The sequence below is a fragment of the Heterodontus francisci genome, chromosome 22 (assembly GCF_036365525.1).
Source record: "Heterodontus francisci isolate sHetFra1 chromosome 22, sHetFra1.hap1, whole genome shotgun sequence".
Taxonomy (NCBI): Eukaryota; Metazoa; Chordata; class Chondrichthyes; order Heterodontiformes; family Heterodontidae; genus Heterodontus; species Heterodontus francisci.
Genome location: NC_090392.1, coordinates 34,744,422 through 34,765,237, shown reverse-complemented (window position 1 = coordinate 34,765,237; position 20,816 = coordinate 34,744,422). Strand labels below are relative to the sequence as shown.

Genomic DNA, 20,816 nt, shown 5'->3' with positions numbered 1-20,816 from the left:
GCATCTGAAAATGGGCACCATGGAATTGTGTTGCATACTGACCTGTTTTCCTATATTTGCCTGTCATCTATGCAATTCAATTTGTGTTGGATATTGCTGAGAATCTCATTTCAAGATGAGGGCACAGATATTATTATAATCCTACTGAAAGCCTAAACCTGGAACAAATACTGTGTTACATGGATTGCAACGTTTCGAGGGCTGTGCAGCTAAGGTGAGGAAGACAGGAATGATGTGTTTGATGATTGCGTGGAATGCATTGCAAACTTGGGTTACGTTGCTTGATTTCATTCTACACCTTGAAATTCAGAAACAAGTGAGGCACCAGGTGGAAACCAACAGCTGTCTCTGTGGAAGAGGGGACATGGCTTCCTAATCTAACCATTTGAACTCTGCAAACATTCTGCTGGATCTGAACTGCCCTGTATACCAAGGCCAATTTGTATACTATATAGATTGGCATGCCCAGACTATGCAGAGGACTCCAGGTGGGGTCCAACCAGGACATTGTATAGCTGCAGTGAAGCTTCGCCCCCATTATATAACTGCCTCTGTTACGCATTCTACTGCGAGGGTAATCACATTGTATGTAGCAACTCAGCAAAATAAGGACTCATTTGATCAAAATAAAGAGTTTAAAAACACAAATATGTGTCAGTGCAATCAGTAAATAATGAGAAATGAAATCCAGAACTTGGCAAGAATCCCAAGTGGATGTCTTGGTGTGGTTGGACAAGGGAATCTTTGTCAATGATGGCACACTGTGCATTAACACTGCAGCAGCTGCTGCACCTCTTACAAACTTAGTTTCTTAAGGGAGAGTTTTAAAAAAAGGGAATTGGATAATTGCATGAAAGGAGAGGCAATGAAAAGCAGAGCTAAGGAAGTGGGCCCAAGTGGCAAGTCTTTGAAAAAACTGGCAATGGTACGATGGCCTGAATGGACTGGCGATGTGTTGTGCACTGCTGATCGTCCATGGCTGGGTCAATACCTCTGCAGCCTTGCGAAATGTCACAGTGGAATTGCATTTCAATGAAACAAGCACCACAAATCGATTAAGACTGTATAGTTTAACAATACTTGCAGCTTCCTCAGCGGTGTAACGTGTTGAGTTTCTGTAGTGTAGTGGTGATCACGTTTGCCTAACACGCAAAAGGTCCCCAGTTCGAAACCGGGCAGAAACATTTTCAAAACGAACCCAAACTTCTTCGCAAGAAATATGCAATCATTGACATTCCCCATGAACACAACACAATTTCTCAAAGCCCTCTTTCTCTTGCACATTGTGTGCACAATGCCTTGCACTCGCTCCTCTTTCTCGTCCTGATGCTGCAGAAAGTTCCGCAAAACCGAGCAGTGACACTTCATTTGGCTCAGATGAGAATAGAAACCTGCAACACGAGCTTGCTTAGTAACAGCGAATCTTAGTCTCATTTCAGACGAGGCAAAAGCACATCAGCAATTCACTTTCACCAGCTCCACAGTCGTTGAGACAGGGGCACGCTGCAATATTTTGACCCGCACTGTCCAATTACTCGCTGTCAGCAGCAAGTGGCGTCTGCTGCCTCAATCAACAGGTTACTGGCCATCTCGGGGAGGTAAAATAGCACAACCCGGGCCAAATCTCCCCATCAACCAAGCACCGGCTCAGCAAAACGTAGGCACATGATATCCGGGTCACTGAACCTCCGAGCAGCTCTTACAGAACACCCAAGTGACTGAAACTTTCTTTGAGTTGCAATGATGAATCTCCGGTGGAAACAAGTTGGGGGAAATTGCTCCTCCTGAACATTTCTTCTTGGGTAAAAGGGGCAAAAATCCTTTTCAATTTAACCACTGCTGCAGCAGATTCTTGGTGTCTTAAGCACCTTGATAACCCAGCTCTTAACATGCAGCCGCAAATATGACAAGGGGTGAAGGTTCATGACACGCAGAGGGGAAAAAGTTATTTAAGTTATGACAGTCGCTCACAGATTTATTAGCGTTTTGTTCAGTCAGTAACAGAGACATACCTGGATTTATTGATGCAGATTAACATAACTATTCAGCGTCACGCAGAGCCGCTAGGAGTACTTTGCCTCCCTTAAAGACGGACACGGCTGATTCTGTAACTGAAGCTAAGGAAACAGGCAGACCTGCCAAATTATTATTTTATTTTGTTCTTCATTCGGCAAGTAACAGGAACACTAACAAGGTGGCGTTGAAAATGAGATGCACTGCGGCTCCGCTCAATATCAAAGCGCTCCTTCATATTGAACCGAGGAAGAATATACATGAATAAAAGCAAAATACTGTGGATGCTGGAAATCTGAAATAAAAACAAGAAATTCTGGAAATACTCAGCACGACTGGCAGCATCTGTGGAGACAGAAGCAGAGTTAACATTTCGGCTCAGTGACCCTTCTTCAGAACTGGCAAATATTAGAAATGTCAAAGGTTAGAAGCAAGTAAAGCGGGGGTGGAGCAAGAGATAACAAAGGAGAAGGTGTAGATTGGACAAGGCCACAGAATAGCTGACCAGAAGGTCATGGAGCAAAGGCAAACAATATGTTAATGGTGTGTTGAAAGACAAAGCATTAGTACAGAGAGGACTGTTAATGGACTGAAAATTGAACAGCAGCAAGTACAAACAGGAAAAAAAACAGTGGGTAAGCAAACTGAACAAACTAAGATGAAATAAAATAAACATACAAAAAAATGTAAAAAATGTAAAAATGAAAAATAACAAAAAATGAAAGTAAAATGGGGGCCCCGTCATGCTCTGGAATTATTGAACTCAATATTCAGTCCGGCACGCTCTCGTGTGCAGTGGTTCACACCGCAGCCTCACAGCTCCAGCGACCCGCTTTCAATTCTGGGCACTGCCTGCGTGGTGTTTGCAAGTTCTCCCTGTGTCTGCGTGGGATTCCTCTGGGTGCTCCGGTTTCCTCCCACATGCCAAAGACTGGCTGCTTGATAGGTTAATTGGCCATTATAAATTGCCCCTCGTATAGGGAGGTGGTGGGGAAATATAGGGAAGGTGGGGATGTGGTAGGAATATGGAATTCGTGTCGGATTAGTATAAATGGGTGGTCGATGGTCAGCACAGACTCGGTGGGCCGAAGGGCCTGTTTCACTGCTGTATCACCAAACTAAACTAATCGGTCAACGGGATGCTGTTTTTCGAGCTTGTGTTGATGTTCACTGGAACACTGAGGCAATCCCAGGATAGAGATGTGAGCATGAGAGCAGTGGGCAGTCTTGAAATGGCAAGCAACCGGAAGCTCAGGGTCCTGCTTGCGGACTGAGCCGACGTATTCCGCAAAGCGGTCACCCAGTCTGCGTTTGGTCTCCCCAATAAACATGAATATACATGAATTGGATTTAGGCGCCAGTATGTTGCAAAACAAGAAGAAAGAAAAGCACAAATGCCATTAACTCTGACTTTGCAAATGATTCACTGAAAAATTCTTTCATTTGCTGGAAAAGATGACTATTGTGCATCTGAAAATGGGCACCATGGAATTGTGTTGCATACTGACCTGTTTTCCTATATTTGCCTGTCATCTATGCAATTCAATTTGTGTTGGATATTGCTGAGAATCTCATTTCAAGATGAGGGCACAGATATTATTATAATACGGCTGAAAGCCTAAACCTGGAACAAATACTGTGTTACATGGATTGCAACGTTTCGAGGGCTGTGCAGCTAAGGTGAGGAAGACAGGAATGATGTGTTTGATGATTGCGTGGAATGCATTGCAAACTTGGGTTACGTTGCTTGATTTCATTCTACACCTTGAAATTCAGAAACAAGTGAGGCACCAGGTGGAAACCAACAGCTGTCTCTGTGGAAGAGGGGACATGGCTTCCTAATCTAACCATTTGAACTCTGCAAACATTCTGCTGGATCTGAAGTGCCCTGTATACCAAGGCCAATTTGTATACTATATAAATTGGCATGCCCAGACGATGCAGAGGACTCCAGGTGGGGTCCAACCAGGACATTATATAGCTGCAGTGAAGCTTCGCCCCCATTATATAACTGCCTCTGTTACGCATTCTACTGCGAGGGTAATCACATTGTATGTAGCATCTCAGCAAAATAAGGACTCATTTGATCAAAATAAAGAGTTTAAAAACACAAATATGTGGCAGTGCAATCAGTAAATAATGAGAAATGAAATCCAGAAGTTGGCAAGAATCCCAAGTGGATGTCTTGGTGTGGTTGGGGAAGGGAATCTTTGTCAATGATGGCACACTGTGCATTAACACTGCAGCAGCTGCTGCACCTCTTACAAACTTAGTTTCTTAAGGGAGAGTTTTAAAAAAAGGGAATTGGATAATTGCATGAAAGGAGAGGCAAACAAAAGCAGAGCTAAGGAAGTGGGCCCAAATGGCAAGTCTTTCATAAAACTCCCATGGTACGATGGCCTGAATGGACTGGCGATGTGTTGTGCACTGCTGATCGTCCATGGCTGGGTCAATACCTCTGCAGCCTTGCGAAATGTCACAGTGGAATTGCATTTCAATGAAACAAGCACCACAAATCGATTAAGACTGTATTGTTTAACAATACTTGCAGCTTCCTCAACGCTGCACGTGTGTTGAGTTTCTGTAGTGTAGTGATGATCGCGTTTGCCTAACACGCAATAGGTCCCCAGTTTGAAACTGGGCAGAAACATTTTCAAAACGAACCCAAACTTCTGAGCAAGAAATATGCAATCATTGGCATTCCCCATGAACACAACACAATTTCTCAAAGCCCTCTTTCTCTTGCACTTTGTGTGCACAATGCCTTGCACTCGCTCCTCTTTCTGGTCCTGATGCTGCAGAAAGTTCCGCAAAACCGAGCAGTGACACTTTATTTGGCTCAGATGAGAATAGAAACCTGCAACACGAGCTTGCTTAGTAACAGCGAATCTTAGTCTCATTTCAGACGAGGCAAAAGCACATCAGCAATTCACTTTCACCAGCTCCACAGTCGTTGAGACAGGGGCACGCTGCAATATTTTGACCCGCACTGTCCAATTACTCGCTGTCAGCAGCAAGTGGCGTCTGCTGCCTCAATCAACAGGTTACTGGCCATCTCGGGGAGGTAAAATAGCACAACCCGGGCCAAATCTCCCCATCAACCAAGCACCGGCTCAGCAAAACGTAGGCACATGATATCCGGGTCACTGAACCTCCGAGCAGCTCTTACAGAACACCCAAGTGACTGAAACTTTCTTTGAGTTGCAATGATGAATCTCCGGTGGAAACAAGTTGGGGGAAATTGCTCCTCCTGAACATTTCTTCTTGGGTAAAAGGGGCAAAAATCCTTTTCAATTTAACCACTGCTGCAGCAGATTCTTGGTGTCTTAAGCACCTTGATAACCCAGCTCTTAACATGCAGCCGCAAATATGACAAGGGGTGAAGGTTCATGACACGCAGAGGGGAAAAAGTTATTTAAGTTATGACAGTCGCTCACAGATTTATTAGCGTTTTGTTCAGTCAGTAACAGAGACATACCTGGATTTATTGATGCAGATTAACATAACTATTCAGCGTCACGCAGAGCCGCTAGGAGTACTTTGCCTCCCTTAAAGACGGACACGGCTGATTCTGTAACTGAAGCGAAGGAAACAGGCAGACCTGCCAAATTATTATTTTATTTTGTTCTTCATTCGGCAAGTAACAGGAACACTAACAAGGTGGTGTTGAAAATGAGATGCACTGCGGCTCCGCTCAATATCAAAGCGCTCCTTCATATTGAACCGAGGAAGAATATACATGAATAAAAGCAAAATACTGTGGATGCTGGAAATCTGAAATAAAAACAAGAAATTCTGGAAATACTCAGCACGACTGGCAGCATCTGTGGAGACAGAAGCAGAGTTAACATTTCGGCTCAGTGACCCTTCTTCAGAACTGGCAAATATTAGAAATGTCAAAGGTTAGAAGCAAGTAAAGCGGGGGTGGAGCAAGAGATAACAAAGGAGAAGGTGTAGATTGGACAAGGCCACAGAATAGCTGACCAGAAGGTCATGGAGCAAAGGCAAACAATATGTTAATGGTGTGTTGAAAGACAAAGCATTAGTACAGAGAGGACTGTTAATGGACTGAAAATTGAACAGCAGCAAGTACAAACATGAAAAAAAACAGTGGGTAAGCAAACTGAACAAACTAAGATGAAATAAAATAAACATACAAAAAAATGTAAAAAATGTAAAAATGAAAAATAACAAAAAATGAAAGTAAAATGGGGGCCCCGTCATGCTCTGGAATTATTGAACTCAATATTCAGTCCGGCACGCTCTCGTGTGCAGTGGTTCACACCGCAGCCTCACAGCTCCAGCGACCCGCTTTCAATTCTGGGCACTGCCTGCGTGTTGTTTGCAAGTTCTCCCTGTGTCTGCGTGGGATTCCTCTGGGTGCTCCGGTTTCCTCCCACATGCCAAAGACTGGCTGCTTGATAGGTTAATTGGCCATTATAAATTGCCCCTCGTATAGGGAGGTGTTAGGGAAATATAGGGAAGGTGGGGATGTGGTAGGAATATGGAATTCGTGTCGGATTAGTATAAATGGGTGGTCGATGGTCAGCACAGACTCGGTGGGCCGAAGGGCCTGTTTCACTGCTGTATCACCAAACTAAACTAATCGGTCAACGGGATGCTGTTTTTCGAGCTTGTGTTGATGTTCACTGGAACACTGTGGCAATCCCAGGATAGAGATGTGAGCATGAGAGCAGTGGGCAGTCTTGAAATGGCAAGCAACCGGAAGCTCAGGGTCCTGCTTGCGGACTGAGCCGACGTATTCCGCAAAGCGGTCACCCAGTCTGCGTTTGGTCTCCCCAATAAACATGAATATACATGAATTGGATTTAGGCGCCAGTATGTTGCAAAACAAGAAGAAAGAAAAGCACAAATGCCATTAACTCTGACTTTGCAAATGATTCACTGAAAAATTCTTTCATTTGCTGGAAAAGATGACTATTGTGCATCTGAAAATGGGCACCATGGAATTGTGTTGCATACTGACCTGTTTTCCTATATTTGCCTGTCATCTATGCAATTCAATTTGTGTTGGATATTGCTGAGAATCTCATTTCAAGATGAGGGCACAGATATTATTATAATCCTACTGAAAGCCTAAACCTGGAACAAATACTGTGTTACATGGATTGCAACGTTTCGAGGGCTGTGCAGCTAAGGTGAGGAAGACAGGAATGATGTGTTTGATGATTGCGTGGAATGCATTGCAAACTTGGGTTACGTTGCTTGATTTCATTCTACACCTTGAAATTCAGAAACAAGTGAGGCACCAGGTGGAAACCAACAGCTGTCTCTGTGGAAGAGGGGACATGGCTTCCTAATCTAACCATTTGAACTCTGCAAACATTCTGCTGGATCTGAACTGCCCTGTATACCAAGGCCAATTTGTATACTATATAGATTGGCATGCCCAGACTATGCAGAGGACTCCAGGTGGGGTCCAACCAGGACATTGTATAGCTGCAGTGAAGCTTCGCCCCCATTATATAACTGCCTCTGTTACGCATTCTACTGCGAGGGTAATCACATTGTATGTAGCAACTCAGCAAAATAAGGACTCATTTGATCAAAATAAAGAGTTTAAAAACACAAATATGTGTCAGTGCAATCAGTAAATAATGAGAAATGAAATCCAGAACTTGGCAAGAATCCCAAGTGGATGTCTTGGTGTGGTTGGACAAGGGAATCTTTGTCAATGATGGCACACTGTGCATTAACACTGCAGCAGCTGCTGCACCTCTTACAAACTTAGTTTCTTAAGGGAGAGTTTTAAAAAAAGGGAATTGGATAATTGCATGAAAGGAGAGGCAAAGAAAAGCAGAGCTAAGGAAGTGGGCCCAAGTGGCAAGTCTTTGAAAAAACTGGCAATGGTACGATGGCCTGAATGGACTGGCGATGTGTTGTGCACTGCTGATCGTCCATGGCTGGGTCAATACCTCTGCAGCCTTGCGAAATGTCACAGTGGAATTGCATTTCAATGAAACAAGCACCACAAATCGATTAAGACTGTATAGTTTAACAATACTTGCAGCTTCCTCAGCGGTGTAACGTGTTGAGTTTCTGTAGTGTAGTGGTGATCACGTTTGCCTAACATGCAAAAGGTCCCCAGTTCGAAACCGGGCAGAAACATTTTCAAAACGAACCCAAACTTCTTCGCAAGAAATATGCAATCATTGACATTCCCCATGAACACAACACAATTTCTCAAAGCCCTCTTTCTCTTGCACATTGTGTGCACAATGCCTTGCACTCGCTCCTCTTTCTAGTCCTGATGCTGCAGAAAGTTCCGCAAAACCGAGCAGTGACACTTTATTTGGCTCAGATGAGAATAGAAACCTGCAACACGAGCTTGCTAAGTAACAGCGAATCTTAGTCTCATTTCAGACGAGGCAAAAGCACATCAGCAATTCACTTTCACCAGTTCCACAGTCGTTGAGACAGGGGCACGCTGCAATATTTTGACCCGCACTGTCCAATTACTCGCTGTCAGCAGCAAGTGGCGTCTGCTGCCTCAATCAACAGGTTACTGGCCATCTCGGGGAGGTAAAATAGCACAACCCGGGCCAAATCTCCCCATCAACCAAGCACCGGCTCAGCAAAACGTAGGCACATGATATCCGGGTCACTGAACCTCCGAGCAGCTCTTACAGAACACCCAAGTGACTGAAACTTTCTTTGAGTTGCAATGATGAATCTCCGGTGGAAACAAGTTGGGGGAAATTGCTCCTCCTGAACATTTCTTCTTGGGTAAAAGGGGCAAAAATCCTTTTCAATTTAACCACTGCTGCAGCAGATTCTTGGTGTCTTAAGCACCTTGATAACCCAGCTCTTAACATGCAGCCGCAATTATGACAAGGGGTGAAGGTTCATGACACGCAGAGGGGAAAAAGTTATTTAAGTTATGACAGTCGCTCACAGATTTATTAGCGTTTTGTTCAGTCAGTAACAGAGACATACCTGGATTTATTGATGCAGATTAACATAACTATTCAGCGTCACGCTGAGCCGCTAGGAGTACTTTGCCTCCCTTAAAGACGGACACGGCTGATTCTGTAACTGAAGCTAAGGAAACAGGCAGACCTGCCAAATTATTATTTTATTTTGTTCTTCATTCGGCAAGTAACAGGAACACTAACAAGGTGGCGTTGAAAATGAGATGCACTGCGGCTCCGCTCAATATCAAAGCGCTCCTTCATATTGAACCGAGGAAGAATATACATGAATAAAAGCAAAATACTGTGGATGCTGGAAATCTGAAATAAAAACAAGAAATTCTGGAAATACTCAGCACGACTGGCAGCATCTGTGGAGACAGAAGCAGAGTTAACATTTCGGCTCAGTGACCCTTCTTCAGAACTGGCAAATATTAGAAATGTCAAAGGTTAGAAGCAAGTAAAGCGGGGGTGGAGCAAGAGATAACAAAGGAGAAGGTGTAGATTGGACAAGGCCACAGAATAGCTGACCAGAAGGTCATGGAGCAAAGGCAAACAATATGTTAATGGTGTGTTGAAAGACAAAGCATTAGTATAGAGAGGACTGTTAATGGACTGAAAATTGAACAGCAGCAAGTACAAACAGGAAAAAAAACAGTGGGTAAGCAAACTGAACAAACTAAGATGAAATAAAATAAACATACAAAAAAATGTAAAAAATGTAAAAATGAAAAATAACAAAAAATGAAAGAAAAATGGGGGCCCCGTCATGCTCTGGAATTATTGAACTCAATATTCAGTCCGGCACGCTCTCGTGTGCAGTGGTTCACACCGCAGCCTCACAGCTCCAGTGACCCGCTTTCAATTCTGGGCACTGCCTGCGTGGTGTTTGCAAGTTCTCCCTGTGTCTGCGTGGGATTCCTCTGGGTGCTCCGGTTTCCTCCCACATGCCAAAGACTGGCTGCTTGATAGGTTAATTGGCCATTATAAATTGCCCCTCGTATAGGGAGGTGGCAGGGAAATATAGGGAAGGTGGGGATGTGGTAGGAATATGGAATTCGTGTCGGATTAGTATAAATGGGTGGTCGATGGTCAGCACAGACTCGGTGGGCCGAAGGGCCTGTTTCACTGCTGTATCACCAAACTAAACTAATCGGTCAACGGGATGCTGTTTTTCGAGCTTGTGTTGATGTTCACTGGAACACTGAGGCAATCCCAGGATAGAGATGTGAGCATGAGAGCAGTGGGCAGTCTTGAAATGGCAAGCAACCGGAAGCTCAGGGTCCTGCTTGCGGACTGAGCCGACGTATTCCGCAAAGCGGTCACCCAGTCTGCGTTTGGTCTCCCCAATAAACATGAATATACATGAATTGGATTTAGGCGCCAGTATGTTGCAAAACAAGAAGAAAGAAAAGCACAAATGCCATTAACTCTGACTTTGCAAATGATTCACTGAAAAATTCTTTCATTTGCTGGAAAAGATGACTATTGTGCATCTGAAAATGGGCACCATGGAATTGTGTTGCATACTGACCTGTTTTCCTATATTTGCCTGTCATCTATGCAATTCAATTTGTGTTGGATATTGCTGAGAATCTCATTTCAAGATGAGGGCACAGATATTATTATAATCCTACTGAAAGCCTAAACCTGGAACAAATACTGTGTTACATGGATTGCAACGTTTCGAGGGCTGTGCAGCTAAGGTGAGGAAGACAGGAATGATGTGTTTGATGATTGCGTGGAATGCATTGCAAACTTGGGTTACGTTGCTTGATTTCATTCTACACCTTGAAATTCAGAAACAAGTGAGGCACCAGGTGGAAACCAACAGCTGTCTCTGTGGAAGAGGGGACATGGCTTCCTAATCTAACCATTAGAACTCTGCAAACATTCTGCTGGATCTGAACTGCCCTGTATACCAAGGCCAATTTGTATACTATATAAATTGGCATGCCCAGACTATGCAGAGGACTCCAGGTGGGGTCCATCCAGGACATTATATAGCTGCAGTGAAGCTTCGCCCCCATTATATAACTGCCTCTGTTACGCATTCTACTGCGAGGGTAATCACATTGTATGTAGCAACTCAGCAAAATAAGGACTCATTTGATCAAAATAAAGAGTTTAAAAACACAAATATGTGTCAGTGCAATCAGTAAATAATGAGAAATGAAATCCAGAAGTTGGCAAGAATCCCAAGTGGATGTCTTGGTGTGGTTGGGGAAGGGAATCTTTGTCAATGATGGCACACTGTGCATTAATTAACACTGCAGCAGCTGCTGCACCTCTTACAAACTTAGTTTCTTAAGGGAGAGTTTTAAAAAAAGGGAATTGGATAATTGCATGAAAGGAGAGGCAAAGAAAAGCAGAGCTAAGGAAGTGGGCCCAAGTGGCAAGTCTTTGAAAAAACTGGCAATGGTACGATGGCCTGAATGGACTGGCGATGTGTTGTGCGCTGCTGATCGTCCATGGCTGGGTCAATACCTCTGCAGCCTTGCGAAATGTCACAGTGGAATTGCATTTCAATGAAACAAGCACCACAAATCGATTAAGACTGTATAGTTTAACAATACATGCAGCTTCCTCAGCGCTGTAACGTGTTGAGTTTCTGTAGTGTAGTGGTGATTGCGGTTGCCTAACACGCAAAAGGTCCCCAGTTCGAAACTGGCCAGAAACATTTTCAAAACGAACCCAAACTTCTTCGCAAGAAATCTGCAATCATTGGCATTCCCCATGAACACAACACAATTTCTCAAAGCCCTCTTTCTCTTGCACTTTGTGTGCACAATGCCTTGCACTCGCTCCTCTTTCTCGTCCTGATGCTGCAGAAAGTTCCGCAAAACCGAGCAGTGACACTTCATTTGGCTCAGATGAGAATAGAAACCTGCAACACGAGCTTGCTTAGTAACAGCGAATCTTAGTCTCATTTCAGACGAGGCAAAAGCACATCAGCAATTCACTTTCACCAGCTCCACAGTCGTTGAGACAGGGGCACGCTGCAATATTTTGAACGGCACTGTCCAATTACTCGCTGTCAGCAGCAAGAGGCGTCTGCTGCCTCAATCAACAGGTTACTGGCCATCTCGGGGAGGTAAAATAGCACAACCCGGGCCAAATCTCCCCAGAAACCAAGCACCGGCTCCGCAAAACGTAGGCACATGATATCCGGGTCACTGAACCTCCAAGCAGCTCTGACAGAACACCCAAGTGACTGAAACTTTCTTTGAGTTGCAATGATGAATCTCCGGTGGAAACAAGTTGGGGGAAATTGCTCCTCCTGAACATTTCTTCTTGGGTAAAAGGGGCAAAAATCCTTTTCAATTTAACCACTGCTGCAGCAGATTCTTGGTGTCTTAAGCACCTTGATAACCCAGCTCTTAACATGCAGCCGCAATTATGACAAGGGGTAAAGGTTCATGACACGCAGAGGGGAAAAAGTTATTTAAGTTATGACAGTCGCTCACAGATTTATTAAAGTTTTGTTCAGTCAGTAACAGAGACATACCTGGATTTATTGATGCAGATTAACATAACTATTCAGCGTCACGCAGAGCCGCTAGGAGTACTTTGCCTCCCTTAAAGACGGACACAGCTGATTCTGTAACTGAAGCGAAGGAAACAGGCAGACCTGCCAAATTATCATTTTATTTTGTTCTTCATTCGGCAAGTAACAGGAACACTAACAAGGTGGCGTTGAAAATGAGATGCACTGCGGCTCCGCTCAATATCAAAGCGCTCCTTCATATTGAACCGAGGAAGAATATACATGAATAAAAGCAAAATACTGTGGATGCTGGAATCTGAAATAAAAACAAGAAATTCTGGAAATACTCAGCAGGTCTGGCAGCATCTGTGGAGACAGAAGCAGAGTTAACATTTCGGCTCAGTGACCCTTCTTCAGAACTGGCAAATATTAGAAATGTCAAAGGTTAGAAGCAAGTAAAGCGGGGGTGGAGCAAGAGATAACAAAGGAGAAGGTGTAGATTGGACAAGGCCACAGAATAGCTGACCAGAAGGTCATGGAGCAAAGGCAAACAATATGTTAATGGTGTGTTGAAAGACAAAGCATTAGTACAGAGAGGACTGTTAATGGACTGAAAATTGAACAGCAGCAAGTACAAACAGGAAAAAAAACAGTGGGTAAGCAAACTGAACAAACTAAGATGAAATAAAATAAACATACAAAAAAATGTAAAAAATGTAAAAATGAAAAATAACAAAAAATGAAAGTAAAATGGGGGCCCCGTCATGCTCTGGAATTATTGAACTCAATATTCAGTCCGGCACGCTCTCGTGTGCAGTGGTTCACACCGCAGCCTCACAGCTCCAGCGACCCGCTTTCAATTCTGGGCACTGCCTGCGTGGTGTTTGCAAGTTCTCCCTGTGTCTGCGTGGGATTCCTCTGGGTGCTCCGGTTTCCTCCCACATGCCAAAGACTGGCTGCTTGATAGGTTAATTGGCCATTATAAATTGCCCCTCGTATAGGGAGGTGGTGGGGAAATATAGGGAAGGTGGGGATGTGGTAGGAATATGGAATTCGTGTCGGATTAGTATAAATGGGTGGTCGATGGTCAGCACAGACTCGGTGGGCCGAAGGGCCTGTTTCACTGCTGTATCACCAAACTAAACTAATCGGTCAACGGGATGCTGTTTTTCGAGCTTGTGTTGATGTTCACTGGAACACTGAGGCAATCCCAGGATAGAGATGTGAGCATGAGAGCAGTGGGCAGTCTTGAAATGGCAAGCAACTGGAAGCTCAGGGTCCTGCTTGCGGACTGAGCCGACGTATTCCGCAAAGCGGTCACCCAGTCTGCGTTTGGTCTCCCCAATAAACATGAATATACATGAATTGGATTTAGGCGCCAGTATGTTGCAAAACAAGAAGAAAGAAAAGCACAAATGCCATTAACTCTGACTTTGCAAATGATTCACTGAAAAATTCTTTCATTTGCTGGAAAAGATGACTATTGTGCATCTGAAAATGGGCACCATGGAATTGTGTTGCATACTGACCTGTTTTCCGATATTTGCCTGTCATCTATGCAATTCAATTTGTGTTGGATATTGCTGAGAATCTCATTTCAAGATGAGGGCACAGATATTATTATAATACGGCTGAAAGCCTAAACCTGGAACAAATACTGTGTTACATGGATTGCAACGTTTCGAGGGCTGTGCAGCTAAGGTGAGGAAGACAGGAATGATGTGTTTGATGATTGCGTGGAATGCATTGCAAACTTAGGTTACGTTGCTTGATTTCATTCTACACCTTGAAATTCAGAAACAAGTGAGGCACCAGGTGGAAACCAACAGCTGTCTCTGTGGAAGAGGGGACATGGCTTCCTAATCTAACCATTTGAACTCTGCAAACATTCTGCTGGATCTGAACTGCCCTGTATACCAAGGCCAATTTGTATACTATAGAAATTGGCATGCCCAGACTATGCAGAGGACTCCAGGTGGGGTCCATCCAGGACATTATATAGCTGCAGTGAAGCTTCGCCCCCATTATATAACTGCCTCTGTTACGCATTCTACTGCGAGGGTAATCACATTGTATGTAGCAACTCAGCAAAATAAGGACTCATTTGATCAAAATAAAGAGTTTAAAAACACAAATATGTGTCAGTGCAATCAGTAAATAATGAGAAATGAAATCCAGAAGTTGGCAAGAATCCCAAGTGGATGTCTTGGTGTGGTTGGGGAAGGGAATCTTTGTCAATGATGGCACACTGTGCATTAACACTGCAGCAGCTGCTGCACCTCTTACAAACTTAGTTTCTTAAGGGAGAGTTTTAAAAAAAGGGAATTGGATAATTGCATGAAAGGAGAGGCAAAGAAAAGCAGAGCTAAGGAAGTGGGCCCAAGTGGCAAGTCTTTGAAAAAACTGGCAATGGTACGATGGCCTGAATGGACTGGCGATGTGTTGTGCACTGCTGATCGTCCATGGCTGGGTCAATACCTCTGCAGCCTTGCGAAATGTCACAGTGGAATTGCATTTCAATGAAACAAGCACCACAAATCGATTAAGACTGTATAGTTTAACAATACATGCAGCTTCCTCAGCGCTGTAACGTGTTGAGTTTCTGTAGTGTAGTGGTGATCGCGTTTGCCTATCACGCAAAAGGTCCCCAGTTTGAAACTGGCCAGAAACATTTTCAAAACGAACCCAAACTTCTTCGCAAGAAATATGCAATCATTGGCATTCCCCATGAACACAACACAATTTCTCAAAGCCCTCTTTCTCTTGCACTTTGTGTGCACAATGCCTTGCACTCGCTCCTCTTTCTCGTCCTGATGCTGCAGAAAGTTCCGCAAAACCGAGCAGTGACACTTCATTTGGCTCAGATGAGAATAGAAACATGCAACACGAGCTTGCTTAGTAACAGCGAATCTTAGTCTCATTTCAGACGAGGCAAAAGCACATCAGCAATTCACTTTCACCAGCTCCACAGTCGTTGAGACAGGGGCACGCTGCAATATTTTGACCCACACTGTCCAATTACTCGCTGTCAGCAGCAAGTGGCGTCTGCTGCCTCAATCAACAGGTTACTGGCCATCTCGGCGAGGTAAAATAGCACAACCCGGGCCAAATCTCCCCATCAACCAAGCACCGGCTCAGCAAAACGTAGGCACATGATATCCGGGTCACTGAACCTCCGAGCAGCTCTTACAGAACACCCAAGTGACTGAAACTTTCTTTGAGTTGCAATGATGAATCTCCGGTGGAAACAAGTTGGGGGAAATTGCTCCTCCTGAACATTTCTTCTTGGGTAAAAGGGGCAAAAATCCTTTTCAATTTAACCACTGCTGCAGCAGATTCTTGGTGTCTTAAGCACCTTGATAACCCAGCTCTTAACATGCAGCTGCAAATATGACAAGGGGTGAAGGTTCATGACACGCAGAGGGGAAAAAGTTATTTAAGTTATGACAGTCGCTCACAGATTTATTAGCGTTTTGTTCAGTCAGTAACAGAGACATACCTGGATTTATTGATGCAGATTAACATAACTATTCAGCGTCACGCAGAGCCGCTAGGAGTACTTTGCCTCCCTTAAAGACGGACACGGCTGATTCTGTAACTGAAGCTAAGGAAACAGGCAGACCTGCCAAATTATTATTTTATTTTGTTCTTCATTCGGCAAGTAACAGGAACACTAACAAGGTGGCGTTGAAAATGAGATGCACTGCGGCTCCGCTCAATATCAAAGCGCTCCTTCATATTGAACCGAGGAAGAATATACATGAATAAAAGCAAAATACTGTGGATGCTGGAAATCTGAAATAAAAACAAGAAATTCTGGAAATACTCAGCACGACTGGCAGCATCTGTGGAGACAGAAGCAGAGTTAACATTTCGGCTCAGTGACCCTTCTTCAGAACTGGCAAATATTAGAAATGTCAAAGGTTAGATGCAAGTAAAGCGGGGGTGGAGCAAGAGATAACAAAGGAGAAGGTGTAGATTGGACAAGGCCACAGAATAGCTGACCAGAAGGTCATGGAGCAAAGGCAAACAATATGTTAATGGTGTGTTGAAAGACAAAGCATTAGTACAGAGAGGACTGTTAATGGACTGAAAATTGAACAGCAGCAAGTACAAACAGGAAAAAAAACAGTGGGTAAGCAAACTGAACAAACTAAGATGAAATAAAATAAACATACAAAAAAATGTAAAAAATGTAAAAATGAAAAATAACAAAAAATGAAAGTAAAATGGGGGCCCCGTCATGCTCTGGAATTATTGAACTCAATATTCAGTCCGGCACGCTCTCGTGTGCAGTGGTTCACACCGCAGCCTCACAGCTCCAGCGACCCGCTTTCAATTCTGGGCACTGCCTGCGTGGTGTTTGCAAGTTCTCCCTGTGTCTGCGTGGGATTCCTCTGGGTGCTCCGGTTTCCTCCCACATGCCAAAGACTGGCTGCTTGATAGGTTAATTGGCCATTATAAATTGCCCCTCGTATAGGGAGGTGGTGGGGAAATATAGGGAAGGTGGGGATGTGGTAGGAATATGGAATTCGTGTCGGATTAGTATAAATGGGTGGTCGATGGTCAGCACAGACTCGGTGGGCCGAAGGGCCTGTTTCACTGCTGTATCACCAAACTAAACTAATCGGTCAACGGGATGCTGTTTTTCGAGCTTGTGTTGATGTTCACTGGAACACTGAGGCAATCCCAGGATAGAGATGTGAGCATGAGAGCAGTGGGCAGTCTTGAAATGGCAAGCAACCGGAAGCTCAGGGTCCTGCTTGCGGACTGAGCCGACGTATTCCGCAAAGCGGTCACCCAGTCTGCGTTTGGTCTCCCCAATAAACATGAATATACATGAATTGGATTTAGGCGCCAGTATGTTGCAAAACAAGAAGAAAGAAAAGCACAAATGCCATTAACTCTGACTTTGCAAATGATTCACTGAAAAATTCTTTCATTTGCTGGAAAAGATGACTATTGTGCATCTGAAAATGGGCACCATGGAATTGTGTTGCATACTGACCTGTTTTCCTATATTTGCCTGTCATCTATGCAATTCAATTTGTGTTGGATATTGCTGAGAATCTCATTTCAAGATGAGGGCACAGATATTATTATAATACGGCTGAAAGCCTAAACCTGGAACAAATACTGTGTTACATGGATTGCAACGTTTCGAGGGCTGTGCAGCTAAGGTGAGGAAGACAGGAATGATGTGTTTGACGATTGCGTGGAATGCATTGCAAACTTGGGTTACGTTGCTTGATTTCATTCTACACCTTGCAATTCAGAAACAAGTGAGGCACCAGGTGGAAACCAACAGCTGTCTCTGTGGAAGAGGGGACATGGCTTCCTAATCTAACCATTTGAACTCTGCAAACATTCTGCTGGATCTGAACTGCCCTGTATACCAAGGCCAATTTGTATACTATATAAATTGGCATGCCCAGACTATGCAGAGTACTCCAGGTGGGGTCCAACCAGGACATTATATAGCTGCAGTGAAGCTTCGCCCCCATTATATAACTGCCTCTGTTACGCATTCTACTGCGAGGGTAATCACATTGTTTGTAGCATCTCAGCAAAATAAGGACTCATTTGATCAAACTAAAGAGTTTAAAAACACAAATATGTGTCAGTGCAATCAGTAAATAATGAGAAATGAAATCCAGAAGTTGGCAAGAATCCCAAGTGGATGTCTTGGTGTGGTTGGGGAAGGGAATCTTTGTCAATGATGGCACACTGTGCATTAACACTGCAGCAGCTGCTGCACCTCTTACAAACTTAGTTTCTTAAGGGAGAGTTTTTAAAAAAGGGAATTGGATAATTGCATGAAAGGAGAGGCAAAGAAAAGCAGAGCTAAGGAAGTGGGCCCAAGTGGCAAGTCTTTGAAAAAACTGGCAATGGTACGATGGCCTGAATGGACTGGCGATGTGTTGTGCACTGCTGATCGTCTATGGCTGGGTCAATACCTCTGCAGCCTTGCGAAATGTCACAGTGGAATTGCATTTCAATGAAACAAGCACCACAAATCGATTAAGACTGTATAGTTTAACAATACTTGCAGCTTCCTCAGCGCTGTAAGGTGTTGAGTTTCTGTAGTGTAGTGGTGATCACGTTTGCTTAACACGCAAAAGGTCCCCAGTTCGAAACTGGGCAGAAACATTTTCAAAACCAACCCAAACTTCTTCGCAAGAAATATGCAATCATTGACATTCCCCATGAACACAACACAATTTCTCAAAGCCCTCTTTCTCTTGCACATTGTGTGCACAATGCCTTGCACTCGCTCCTCTTTCTAGTCCTGATGCTGCAGAAAGTTCCGCAAAACCGAGCAGTGACACTTTATTTGGCTCAGATGAGAATAGAAACCTGCAACACGAGCTTGCTAAGTAACAGCGAATCTTAGTCTCATTTCAGACGAGGCAAAAGCACATCAGCAATTCACTTTCACCAGCTCCACAGTCGTTGAGACAGGGGCACGCTGCAATATTTTGACCCGCACTGTCCAATTACTCGCTGTCAGCAGCAAGTGGCGTCTGCTGCCTCAATCAACAGGTTACTGGCCATCTCGGCGAGGTAAAATAGCACAACCCGGGCCAAATCTCCCCATCAACCAAGCACCGGCTCAGCAAAACGTAGGCACATGATATCCGGGTCACTGAACCTCCGAGCAGCTCTTACAGAACACCCAAGTGACTGAAACTTTCTTTGAGTTGCAATGATGAATCTCCGGTGGAAACAAGTTGGGGGAAATTGCTCCTCCTGAACATTTCTTCTTGGGTAAAAGGGGCAAAAATCCTTTTCAATTTAACCACTGCTGCAGCAGATTCTTGGTGTCTTAAGCACCTTGATAACCCAGCTCTTAACATGCAGCCGCAATTATGACAAGGGGTGAAGGTTCATGACACGCAGAGGGGAAAAAGTTATTTAAGTTATGACAGTCGCTCACAGATTTATTAGCGTTTTGTTCAGTCAGTAACAGAGACATACCTGGATTTATTGATGCAGATTAACTTAACTATTCAGCGTCACGCAGAGCCGCTAGGAGTACTTTGCCTCCCTTAAAGACGGACACGGCTGATTCTGTAACTGAAGCTAAGGAAACAGGCAGACCTGCCAAATTATTATTTTATTTTGTTCTTCATTCGGCAAGTAACAGGAACACTAACAAGGTGGCGTTGAAAATGAGATGCACTGCGGCTCCGCTCAGTATCAAAGCGCTCCTTCATATTGAACCGAGGAAGAATATACATGAATAAAAGCAAAATACTGTGGATGCTGGAAATCTGAAATAAAAACAAGAAATTCTGGAAATACTCAGCACGACTGGCAGCATCTGTGGAGACAGAAGCAGAGTTAACATTTCGGCTCAGTGACCCTTCTTCAGAACTGGCAAATATTAGAAATGTCAAAGGTTAGAAGCAAGTAAAGCGGGGGTGGAGCAAGAGATAACAAAGGAGAAGGTGTAGATTGGACAAGGCCACAGAATAGCTGACCAGAAGGTCATGGAGCAAAGGCAAACAATATGTTAATGGTGTGTTGAAAGACAAAGCATTAGTACAGAGAGGACTGTTAATGGACTGAAAATTGAACAGCAGCAAGTACAAACAGGAAAAAAAACAGTGGGTAAGCAAACTGAACAAACTAAGATGAAATAAAATAAACATACAAAAAAATGTAAAAAATGTAAAAATGAAAAATAACAAAAAATGAAAGTAAAATGGGGGCCCCGTCATGCTCTGGAATTATTGAACTCAATATTCAGTCCGGCACGCTCTCGTGTGCAGTGGTTCACACCGCAGCCTCACAGCTCCAGCGACCCGCTTTCAATTCTGGGCACTGCCTGCGTGGTGTTTGCAAGTTCTCCCTGTGTCTGCGTGGGATTCCTCTGGGTGCTCCGGTTTCCTCCCACATGCCAAAGACTGGCTGCTTGATAGGTTAATTGGCCATTATAAATTGCCCCTCGTATAGGGAGGTGGCAGGGAAATATAGGGAAGGTGGGGATGTGGTAGGAATATGGAATTCGTGTCGGATTAGTATAAATGGGTGGTCGATGGTCAGCACAGACCCGGTGGGCCGAAGGGCCTGTTTCACTGCTGTATCACCAAACTAAACTAATCGGTCAACGGGATGCTGTTTTTCGAGCTTGTGTTGATGTTCACTGGAACACTGAGGCAATCCCAGGATAGAGATGTGAGCATGAGAGCAGTGGGCAGTCTTGAAATGGCAAGCAACCGGAAGCTCAGGGTCCTGCTTGCGGACTGAGCCGACATATTCCGCAAAGCGGTCACCCAGTCTGCGTTTGGTCTCCCCAATAAACATGAATATACATGAATTGGATTTAGGCGCCAGTATGTTGCAAAACAAGAAGAAAGAAAAGCACAAATGCCATTAAC

At 44.1% G+C, this 20,816-nt stretch overlaps 4 non-coding genes across 4 annotated transcripts; all 4 read left to right on the top strand.

Annotated features, from left to right (window-relative positions):
• The first annotated feature begins 1,111 nt into the window (after window positions 1-1,111).
• On the top strand, window positions 1,112-1,184 carry trnav-aac (transfer RNA valine (anticodon AAC)). Its single transcript has one exon. It is a non-coding gene; the product is annotated as a tRNA-Val (tRNA).
• A 6,885-nt stretch (window positions 1,185-8,069) lies between these two features.
• Window positions 8,070-8,142, top strand: trnav-aac (transfer RNA valine (anticodon AAC)). The gene has a single exon. It is a non-coding gene; the product is annotated as a tRNA-Val (tRNA).
• Window positions 8,143-15,030: 6,888 nt separating this feature from the next.
• trnad-auc (transfer RNA aspartic acid (anticodon AUC)) lies at window positions 15,031-15,103 on the top strand. Its single transcript has one exon. It is a non-coding gene; the product is annotated as a tRNA-Asp (tRNA).
• A 3,406-nt stretch (window positions 15,104-18,509) lies between these two features.
• Window positions 18,510-18,582, top strand: trnav-aac (transfer RNA valine (anticodon AAC)). The gene has a single exon. It is a non-coding gene; the product is annotated as a tRNA-Val (tRNA).
• Window positions 18,583-20,816: the final 2,234 nt, after the last annotated feature.